Source organism: Lampetra fluviatilis, unplaced genomic scaffold (assembly GCF_964198595.1).
Source record: "Lampetra fluviatilis unplaced genomic scaffold, kcLamFluv1.1 SCAFFOLD_147, whole genome shotgun sequence".
Taxonomy (NCBI): domain Eukaryota; kingdom Metazoa; phylum Chordata; class Hyperoartia; order Petromyzontiformes; family Petromyzontidae; genus Lampetra; species Lampetra fluviatilis.
The window spans coordinates 141,819-152,448 of NW_027620913.1; the positions used below are offsets into that span (position 1 = coordinate 141,819).

At 51.0% G+C, this 10,630-nt stretch overlaps 1 long non-coding RNA gene across 1 annotated transcript; it reads left to right on the forward strand.

Moving 5' to 3' along the window:
• The first annotated feature begins 3,059 nt into the window (after positions 1-3,059).
• On the forward strand, positions 3,060-10,270 carry LOC144954531 (uncharacterized). The gene is made up of 3 exons (XR_013641254.1): positions 3,060-3,136; positions 4,533-4,751; positions 9,830-10,270. It is a non-coding gene; the product is annotated as an uncharacterized LOC144954531 (long non-coding RNA).
• The last annotated feature ends 360 nt before the right edge of the window (positions 10,271-10,630 follow it).

The following is a 10,630-nucleotide window of genomic DNA, read 5'->3' on the forward strand; positions in this document are numbered from 1 at the left end:
GTGGTGGTGGTGACCGTGGTGGTGGTGATCCTCTTTGTGTCTGTGTCTGCGTCTACTCAGAAGACGACCACAAAGCACAGCCCACTCACCGTCTCCACCACCACCACCACCACCACCACAGGTAGCTGACGCAACCACAACAACCACAACAACAACAACAACATCAATAACAACAATAACAACAACCACAACACCAACCCTAACAACAACAATAGATACACCTCCACCACCACCACCACCACCACCTCCACCACCACCACCTCCTCCACTATCTCCACCACCTCCACTATCTCCACCACCATCACCACCACCATCTCCACCACCACCACCTCCACCCCCACCTCCACCTCCACTATCTCCACCTCCACCTCCACCACCACCTCCTCACCACCACCTCCACTATCTCCACCACCTCCACCACCACCTCCTCACCACCACCTCCACTATCTCCACCACCTTCACCTCCACCACCACCTCCTCACCACCACCTCCACTATCTCCACCACCTTCACCTCCACCACCACCTCCACCACCACCACCTCCACTATCTCCACCACCTCCACCTCCACCACCACCTCCTCACCACCACCTCCACTATCTCCACCACCTTCACCTCCACCACCTCCACCACCACCTCCACCACCACCACCTCCACTATCTCCACCACCTCCACTATCTCCACCACCATCACCACCACCATCTCCACCACCACCACCTCCACCACCACCTCCACCTCCACTATCTCCACTATCTCCACCTCCACCACCACCTCCTCACCACCACCTCCACCACCTTCACCTCCACCACCTCCACCACCACCTCCACCACCACCTCCACCACCACCACCTCCACTATCTCCGCCACCACCTCCACCACCACCACCTCCTCCACTATCTCCACCACCTCCACTATCTCCACCACCATCACCACCACCATCTCCACCACCACCACCACCACCACCTCCACCCCCACCTCCACCTCCACTATCTCCACCACCTCCACCACCACTACCTCCTCCACTATCTCCACCACCTCCACTATCTCCACCACCATCACCACCACCATCTCCACCACCACCACCACCACCTCCACCCCCACCTCCACCTCCACCACCACCTCCTCACCACCACCTCCACCACCTTCACCTCCACCACCTCCACCACCACCTCCACCACCACCACCACCTCCATCACCACCTCCACCGTCACGTGGTCTGTGTATCTGTTTGTGTGTGTGTCACTGTGTCTGTGTGTTTGTGTGTGTCTGTCACTGTGTGTGTCACTGTGTCTGTGTGTCTGTGTCACTGTGTGTGTCACTGTGTGTGTGTCACTGTGTGTCTGTGTGTCACTGTGTGTCTGTGTGTGTGTCACTGTGTGTGTGTGTGTGTCACTGTGTGTGTGTGTCACTGTGTGTGTGTGTCACTGTGTTTGTGTGTCACTGTGTGTGTGTGTCACTGTGTATCTGTGTGTGTGAGTGTCTGTGTGTGTCACTGTGTGTGTGTCTGTATGTGTCTGTGTGTGTGTCTGTGTGTGTCACTGTGTGTGTGTCACTGTGTTTGTGTGTCACTGTGTGTGTCACTGTGTATCTGTGTGTGTCACTGTGTGTGTGTGTCACTGTGTGTGTGTCACTGTGTATCTGTGTGTGTGTGTGTGTGTCACTGTGTGTGTGTCACTGTGTGTGTGTCACTGTGTGTGTCACTGTGTGTGTGTCACTGTGTGTGTGTCACTGTGTGTGTGTGTCACTGTGTGTGTGTGTCACTGTGTGTGTGTCACTGTGTGTGTCACTGTGTGTGTGTGTCACTGTGTGTCTGTGTGTGTCACTGTGTGTGTCTGTGTGTGTCACTGTGTGTGTGTGTCACTGTGTGTGTGTCACTGTGTGTGTGTGTCACTGTGTGTGTGTGTCACTGTGTGTGTGCCACTGTGTGTGTCACTGTGTGTGTCTGTGTGTGTCACTGTGTGTGTCACTGTGTGTGTCACTGTGTGTGTGTGTCACTGTGTGTGTGTGTCACTGTGTGTGTGTCACTGTGTGTGTGTCACTGTGTGTGTGTCACTGTGTCACTGTGTGTGTGTCACTGTGTGTGTGTCACTGTGTCACTGTGTGTGTGTCACTGTGTCACTGTGTGTGTGTCACTGTGTGTGTGTGTCACTGTGTGTGTTTCTGTGTGTGTCACTGTGTGTGTCTGTGTGTGTCACTGTGTGTGTGTGTCACTGTGTGTGTCACTTTGTGTGTGTGTCACTGTGTGTGTGTGTCACTGTGTGTGTGCCACTGTGTGTGTCACTGTGTGTGTCTGTGTGTGTCACTGTGTGTGTCACTGTGTGTGTGTCACTGTGTGTGTGTGTCACTGTGTGTGTGTCACTGTGTCACTGTGTGTGTGTCACTGTGTGTGTGTCACTGTGTGTGTGTCACTGTGTCACTGTGTGTGTGTCACTGTGTGTGTGTCACTGTGTCACTGTGTGTGTGTCACCGTGTCACTGTGTGTGTGTCACTGTGTGTGTGTCACTGTGTCACTGTGTGTGTGTCACTGTGTGTGTGTCACTGTGTCACTGTGTGTGTGTCACTGTGTGTGTGTCACTGTGTGTGTCTCACTGTGTCACTGTGTGTGTGTCACTGTGTGTGTGTCACTGTGTGTGTGTCACTGTGTCACTGTGTGTGTGTCACTGTGTGTGTGTGTGTCACTGTGTGTGTGTCACTGTGTGTGTGTGTCACTGTGTGTGTGTGTCACTGTGTGTGTCACTGTGTGTGTGTCACTGTGTGTGTGTCACTGTGTGTGTGTCACTGTGTGTGTGTCACTGTGTCACTGTGTGTGTGTCACTGTGTGTGTGTGTGTCACTGTGTGTGTGTCACTGTGTGTGTGTGTCACTGTGTGTGTGTGTCACTGTGTGTGTCACTGTGTGTGTGTCACTGTGTGTGTGTGTCACTGTGTGTGTGTGTCACTGTGTGTGTCACTGTGTATCTGTGTGTGTGTGTGTCACTGTGTGTGTGTCACTGTGTGTCACTGTGTGTGTGTCTCCAGGCTCCTGTCACCGAGGTTGTTTCCGTGTCTCTGGAGGATCTGCTGACGGGCACCACCAAGACTTTGTCCGTGGAGACGCGGGGCAGACACGGACACAGCAGACGGACAAAGATGTCCGTGCAGGTGACGAGGCAGACGAGCACACACAGACACACACACAGACACACGAACAGACACACAGACACACACACACAGACACGCGGACACACACACAGATACACACACACACACGGACACACACACAGACACACACATAGACACACACACAGACACACACACAGATACACACACACACACACAGACACACACAGATACACACACAGACACACACATAGACACACACACACAGACACACACGCAGACACTCACACACACAGATACACACACAGACACACACACAGACACTCACACACACAGATACACACACAGACACACAGACACACACACAGACACACACATAGACACACACACAGACACAGACACACACACAGATACACACACAGACACACACACAGACACACACACACATGGCCTGGCACAAGCGTCGTGGTGACGTCACTGCCACTTAGTGGCGAATGGCGGTTGTTGTTGTTGTTGTTGTAGTGACTGTGTCTGTCTCGTAGTTACCCTCCACGCCATAACCATGTGTAATAAATGTCGTTGAGGCGACTTCTGGAATCCGGTATTTTATTCAACTTTGCGTTACAGCTTTCCTTCCCGCTGCTGACAGGCAGCGTGAGAGGGACAGACAGATAGAGAGAGAGACGCACTGCCACGTGGCACAGCCTGGACCACGAGGTCCAGGCTGTGCCACGTGGTCCAGGCTGTACCACGAGGTCCAGGCTGGACCACGTGGCAACCCGGAGCCCCGCTCCCACGTGGCCCCCTTCCTCCGTTCGTTCCCGTTCTGACCCCCGTGTCGTTCGTCTCCACCCCTATTTAATCCCCGGGTCACGTGGTACGTTTCCACCAATCCTGGTTAGCCTCCGTGGAATATTCCAGGCTCCCTCGTAAGCTCCCGGGACCACGCCCCTAACTCGTCTCCCCATTGGCTGAGGCCAAAGCCAGCAGGGCCAATCATCTACTTGCCGCTGTCACCTTTCCATGACGTCAGGGCCACGCCCCTAACTCGTCCACCCATTGGCTGAGGCCAAAGCCAGCAGGACCAATCATCTACTTGCAGCTGTCACCTTCCCGTGACGTCAGAGCCACGCCCCTAACTCGTCCACCCATTGGCTGAGGCCAAAGCCAGCAGAACCAATCATCTACTTGCAGCTGTCACCTTTCCATGACGTCAGGGCCACGCCCCTAACTCGTCCACCCATTGGCTGAGGCCAAAGCCAGCAGGACCAATCATCTACTTGCAGCTGTCACCTTCCCGTGACGTCAGAGCCACGCCCCTAGGCTTCCCCCCCATTGGCTGTGGGCAGAGCCAATCATCGTGATGAGTTGTAATCCGTCAACGACCCGGATATATTCTCACATTACACATGGATCCAACCTCCACTCTTATCCCCAGGTGCCTGTTGGTGCTGTCGATGGCTGTCGGTTAATCGCTCGCCCTGCCCGTGATGGCGATGATGGTGGCGATGGTGGTGGCGATGATGGTGGTGATGGTGGCGACGGTGGCGATGCGGCGATGATGATGATGGAGGTGGTGCTGAAGATACTGCCACACGCTCACTTCACCAGGGATGGGGCGAATCTCATCTACACGGCGCACATCAGTCTCGCAGAGGTGAGACACACTAACTACTATTACTACTGATAATTGGTTTTTTACCCTTCTATCTGGCAACAAAACTGACACCTTTTTTACAAGGAGTCATGTTTGCATAGACCACAATACCTGCAGTCGTAATGCAAACAAAACACATAACTCTGATAATGTATGTGCACTGTCCTTGAAGTTGATTGGTCCACACCCGAGACAGCTTTCCTTAGAGCCTAGTCTCACTTGGTGTTGGACCAGATGACGCCAAAAGGCGCACAACTCAAAGACAATGCACCATCAGAGTATGAGAGCTCGGGGTAAAGCATTTACACCATTGGAACCTCATTTGCCAGTAACAAAATATGATAATTGTTTTTTACCCTTTTATCTGGCAACAAAACTGACACCTTTTTTACAAGGAGTCATGTTTGCATAGACCACAATACCTGCAGTTCCAATGGTGAGACACCTCTCCACAAGAAAATAAGTGGTATTTCGACAATGGTCGGCTAGTTTTGAAATATCTTCTGGCAAACCCGTCTTCTTTACCGAAAGAACCAAAGAGTATATGGATTCATGCAGCAGTCGCGAAAGTTTCAAATCAAGTATGTATCAAGTAATTTAAGTGAATCGTACTGGTAGGAACGAAGTGAACCAGCCTACAATAGATTATATCGTCCGTCCGTCCGTCCGATGTCCGATTAGGTGTAGCAACAGCGCCCCCTACTGCAAACACTTGGCAGGACCCTACAAAAACCTTTAGACTCAGTGAGGCTTTCCTGGCTAAACAAGTGTAACATTCCCTTATAATTCCCTGAGATGGCTTTTAATTAAAACATTTAAATTAAAAATTAACTCACAGCGGCCTAAAGCCTACAGCTAGGCCTAAAGCCTAGAACTAGGCCTCAAACTCTCCCTTCGTATCGTACCCCCGCGTGTGTGCAAGGGAGTTAATGTTTAACAATGTTACATTCCCTGATGTTTTTAAATAGAAACTTTTACGTTTAAAGCTTTTACATTAATAATTAAAACATTTAAATTACAAATTAACTCACAGCGGCCTAAAGCCTACAGCTAGGCCTAAAGCCTAGAACTAGGCCTCAAACTCTCCCTTCGTATCGTCCGATTAGGTGTAGCAACTTCGCCCCCTACTGCAAACACTTGGCAGGACCCTACAAAAACCTTTACACTCAGTGGGGCTTTCCTGGCTAAACAAGTGTAATAATACATTATGTTTATATTATTTGGTTATTCGTTCCTACCAGCCCACCCCGCAGGGACCTGTTTAACTGTAACCTCTGTGAACAGAGAAATTACATCAAAACTCACCAGAAAAACACATTCCTGCTGTGGAGGGAGCTGGTAGGAACACGTTGGGTTGCTCGGTCAGTGTGTGTCTATGTGTGTGTGTCTGTGTGTGTCTGTGTCTGTGTGTGTGTATGTGTGTGTCTGTGTGTGTGTGTCTGTGTGTGTGTGTCTGTGTGTGTGTGTCTGTGTGTGTGTGTCTGTGTGTGTCTGTGTGTGTGTGTCTGTGTGTGTGTGTCTGTGTGTGTGTGTCTGTGTGTCTATGTGTGTGTGTGTCTGTGTGTGTCTATGTGTGTGTGTATGTGTGTGTGTCTATGTGTGTGTGTGTCTGTGTGTGTGTCTGTGTGTGTGTCTATGTGTCTATGTGTGTGTGTGTCTGTGTGTGTGTGTATGTGTGTCTATGTGTCTATGTCTATGTGTGTGTGTGTCTGTCTAAGTGTGTGTGTGTCTAAGTGTGTATCTAAGTGTGTGTCTATGTGTGTGTGTATGTCTATGTGTGTGTCTATGTGTATGTGTGTGTCTAAGTGTCTGTGTGTGTGTCTACGTAGGCTCTGTGCGGGTGCACCGTGTCTGTCCCCGCGCTCTGTGTGTGTGTGTCTGTGTGTGTGTGTGTGTCTATGTGTGTGTGTGTCTGTGTGTGTGTCTGTGTGTGTGTCTGTGTGTGTCTGTGTGTGTGTCTATGTGTGTGTGCCTGTGTGTGTGTCTGTGTGTGTGTGTGTGTCTGTGTGTGTGTGTGTCTATGTGTGTGTGTGTGTCTGTGTGTGTGTGTGTGTGTATGTGTGTGTGTCTGTGTGTGTGTGTGTCTATGTGTCTGTGTGTGTGTCTGTGTGTGTGTGTGTCTGTCTGTGTGTCTATGTGTCTGTGTGTGTGTGTCTGTCTGTGTGTGTGTCTATGTGTGTGTCTATGTATGTGTCTGTGTGTGTCTGTGTGTGTGTCTATGTGTATGTCTATGTGTATGTCTGTGTGTGTGTGTGTGTCTACGTAGGCTCTGTGCGGGTGCACCGTGTCTGTCCCCACGCTCTGTGTGTGTGTCTATGTGTGTGTCTATGTGTGTGTCTGTGTGTGTGTGTCTATGTGTGTGTGTCTGTGTGTGTCTGTGTGTGTCTGTGTGTGTGTCTATGTGTGTGTCTGTGTGTATCTATGTGTGTGTGTCTGTGTGTGTCTGTGTGTGTGTGTCTGTGTGTGTGTGTCTATGTGTGTGTCTATGTGTGTGTCTGTGTGTGTGTGTCTATGTGTGTGTCTATGTGTGTGTCTGTGTGTCTGTGTGTGTGTGTCTATGTGTGTGTCTGTGTGTGTGTGTCTGTGTGTGTGTGTCTGTGTGTGTGTCTATGTGTGTGTCTGTGTGTGTGTCTATGTGTGTGTCTATGTGTGTGTGTCTGTGTGTCTGTGTGTGTCTATGTGTGTGTCTGTGTGTGTCTGTGTGTGTGTGTCTATGTGTGTGTCTGTGTGTGTCTGTGTGTGTGTGTCTATGTGTGTGTCTATGTGTGTGTCTGTGTGTGTGTCTATGTGTGTATCTATGTGTGTGTGTCTGTGTGTCTGTGTGTGTCTATGTGTGTGTCTGTGTGTGTGTGTCTGTGTGTGTGTCTGTGTGTGTGTCTATGTGTGTGTCTGTGTGTGTGTGTCTGTGTGTGTGTCTGTGTGTGTGTCTGTGTGTGTGTCTATGTGTGTGTGTCTGTGTGTGTGTCTGTGTGTGTGTGTCTGTGTGTGTGTCTATGTGTCTGTGTCTATGTGTGTGTCTAAGTGTCTGTCTGTGTGTCTACGTAGGCTCTGTGCGGGTGCACAGTGTCTGTCCCCACGCTCTGTGTGTGTGTGTCTATGTGTGTGTGTCTGTGTGTGTGTCTATGTGTGTGTGTGTCTATGTGTCTATATGTGTGTGTGTGTCTGTGTGTCTATGTGTGTGTCTACGTAGGCTCTGTGCGGGTGCACGGTGTCTGTGTCTATGTGTGTGTCTGTGTGTGTCTGTGTGTGTGTCTGTGTGTATGTGTGTGTGTGTCTATGTGTGTGTCTATGTCTGTGTGTGTGTCTACGTAGGCTCTGTGCGGGTGCACGGTGTCTGTCCCCACGCTCTGTGTGTGTGTGTCTATGTGTGTGTGTCTGTGTGTCTGTGTCTATGTGTGTGTGTCTATGTGTGTGTCTGTGTGTGTGTGTGTCTATGTGTGTGTGTCTATGTGTGTGTCTACGTAGGCTCTGTGTGGGTGCACGGTGTCTGTCCCCACGCTCTGTGTGTGTGTGTGTCTATGTGTGTGTGTGTCTGTGTGTGTGTCTGTGTGTCTGTGTGTCTGTGTGTGTGTCTGTGTGTGTCTGTGTGTCTGTGTGTGTGTGTCTGTGTGTGTGTCTGTGTGTGTCTGTGTGTGTGTCTGTGTGTGTGTCTGTGTGTGTGTGTGTCTGTGTGTGTGTCTCTGTCTGTGTATGTGTGTCTGTGTGTGTGTGTGTGTCTGTGTGTCTGTGTGTGTGTGTCTGTGTGTGTCTGTGTGTCTGTGTGTGTGTCTGTGTGTGTGTCTGTGTGTGTGTCTGTGTGTGTCTGTGTGTGTGTCTGTGTGTGTGTCTGTGTGTGTCTGTGTGTGTGTCTGTGTGTGTGTGTCTGTGTGTGTGTGTCTGTGTGTCTATGTGTGTGTGTCTATGTGTATGTCTGTGTGTGTGTGTGTGTCTACGTAGGCTCTGTGCGGGTGCACCGTGTCTGTCCCCACGCTCTGTGTGTGTGTGTGTCTATGTGTGTGTCTATGTGTGTGTCTGTGTGTGTCTATGTGTGTGTCTGTGTGTGTCTGTGTGTGTCTGTGTGTGTGTCTATGTGTGTGTCTATGTGTGTGTCTGTGTGTGTGTCTATGTGTGTGTGTCTGTGTGTGTCTGTGTGTGTGTGTCTGTGTGTGTGTGTCTATGTGTGTGTCTATGTGTGTGTCTGTGTGTGTGTGTCTATGTGTGTGTCTGTGTGTCTGTGTGTGTGTGTCTATGTGTGTGTCTATGTGTGTGTCTGTGTGTGTGTCTGTGTGTGTGTCTATGTGTGTGTCTATGTGTGTGTGTCTGTGTGTCTGTGTGTGTCTATGTGTGTGTCTGTGTGTGTGTGTCTGTGTGTGTGTGTCTATGTGTGTGTCTATGTGTGTGTCTGTGTGTGTCTGTGTGTCTATGTGTGTGTCTATATGTGTGTCTGTGTGTGTGTCTATGTGTGTATCTATGTGTGTGTGTCTGTGTGTCTGTGTGTGTCTATGTGTGTGTCTGTGTGTCTGTGTGTGTGTCTGTGTGTGTGTCTATGTGTGTGTCTGTGTGTGTGTCTGTGTGTGTGTCTGTGTGTGAGTATCTGTGTGTGTGTCTGTGTGTGTGTGTCTGTGTGTGTGTCTGTGTGTGTGTGTCTGTGTGTGTGTCTGTGTGTGTGTCTCTGTGTGTGTGTGTGTGTCTGTGTGTGTGTGTCTGTGTGTGTGTGTCTGTGTGTGTGTCTGTGTGTGTGTGTCTGTGTGTGTGTGTCTCTGTCTGTGTATGTGTGTGTGTGTGTCTGTGTGTGTCTGTGTGTGTGTGTGTCTGTGTGTGTGTCTGTGTGTGAGTATCTGTATGTGTGTCTGTGTGTGTGTCTGTGTGTCTGTGTGTCTGTGTGTGTCTGTGTGTCTGTGTGTGTGTCTGTGTGTGTGTGTCTGTGTGTGTGTCTGTGTGTGTGTGTCTGTGTGTCTCTGTTTGTGTGTGTGAGTAGTGAGTGAGTGATGAGTCTCTGTGTGTGAGTAGTGAGTGAGTGAGTGTGTCTGTGTGTGTGTGTGTCTGTGTGTCTGTGTGTGTGTGTCTATGTCTGTGTGTCTATGTGTGTGTCTACGTAGGCTCTGTGTGGGTGCACGGTGTCTGTCCCCACGCTCTCCGGCCGAATTCTCCCGCTGCCGTGCCGATCCGTACTGACCCCCATCACGGTCAAGCGTCTACGGGGAGAAGGGCTCCCCACACAACCACCCACAGCACCCACACAACCACCCACACCACCACCCACACCACCCACACCACCACCACCCACACAACCACCCACACGACCACCCACACAACCACCACCATCCACACCACCAACACAACCACCCACACCACCCACACAACCACCCACACCACAACCACCATCCACACCACCCACACAACCACCCACACGACCACCCACACGACCACCACCCACAGCACCCACACAACCACCCACACAACCACCCACACGACCACCCACACAACAACCCACAGCACCCACACGACCACCACCCACAGCACCTACACCACCACCCCGAGGAGGAGGAGGTGGTAGTGGTGGTAGTGGTGGTAGTGGAGGTAGTGTAGGTAGTGGTGGTAGTGGTGGTCGTGGTGGTAGTGGTGGTGGTGGTGGTAGTGTAGGTCGTGGTGGTAGTGGTGGTCGTGGGGGTAGTGGTGGTAGTGGAGGTAGTGGTGGTAATGGAGGTCGTGGTGGTAGTGGTGGAGGTAGTGGTGGTAGTGGTGGTAGTGGTGGTGGTAATGGAGGTCGTGGTGGTAGTGGTGGTAGTGGTGGAGGTAGTGGTGGTAGTGGTGGTAGTGGAGTTAGTGGAGGTAGTGTAGGTCGTGGTGGTAGTGGTGGTAGTGGTGGTAGTGTAGGTCGTGGTGGTAGTGGTGGTAGT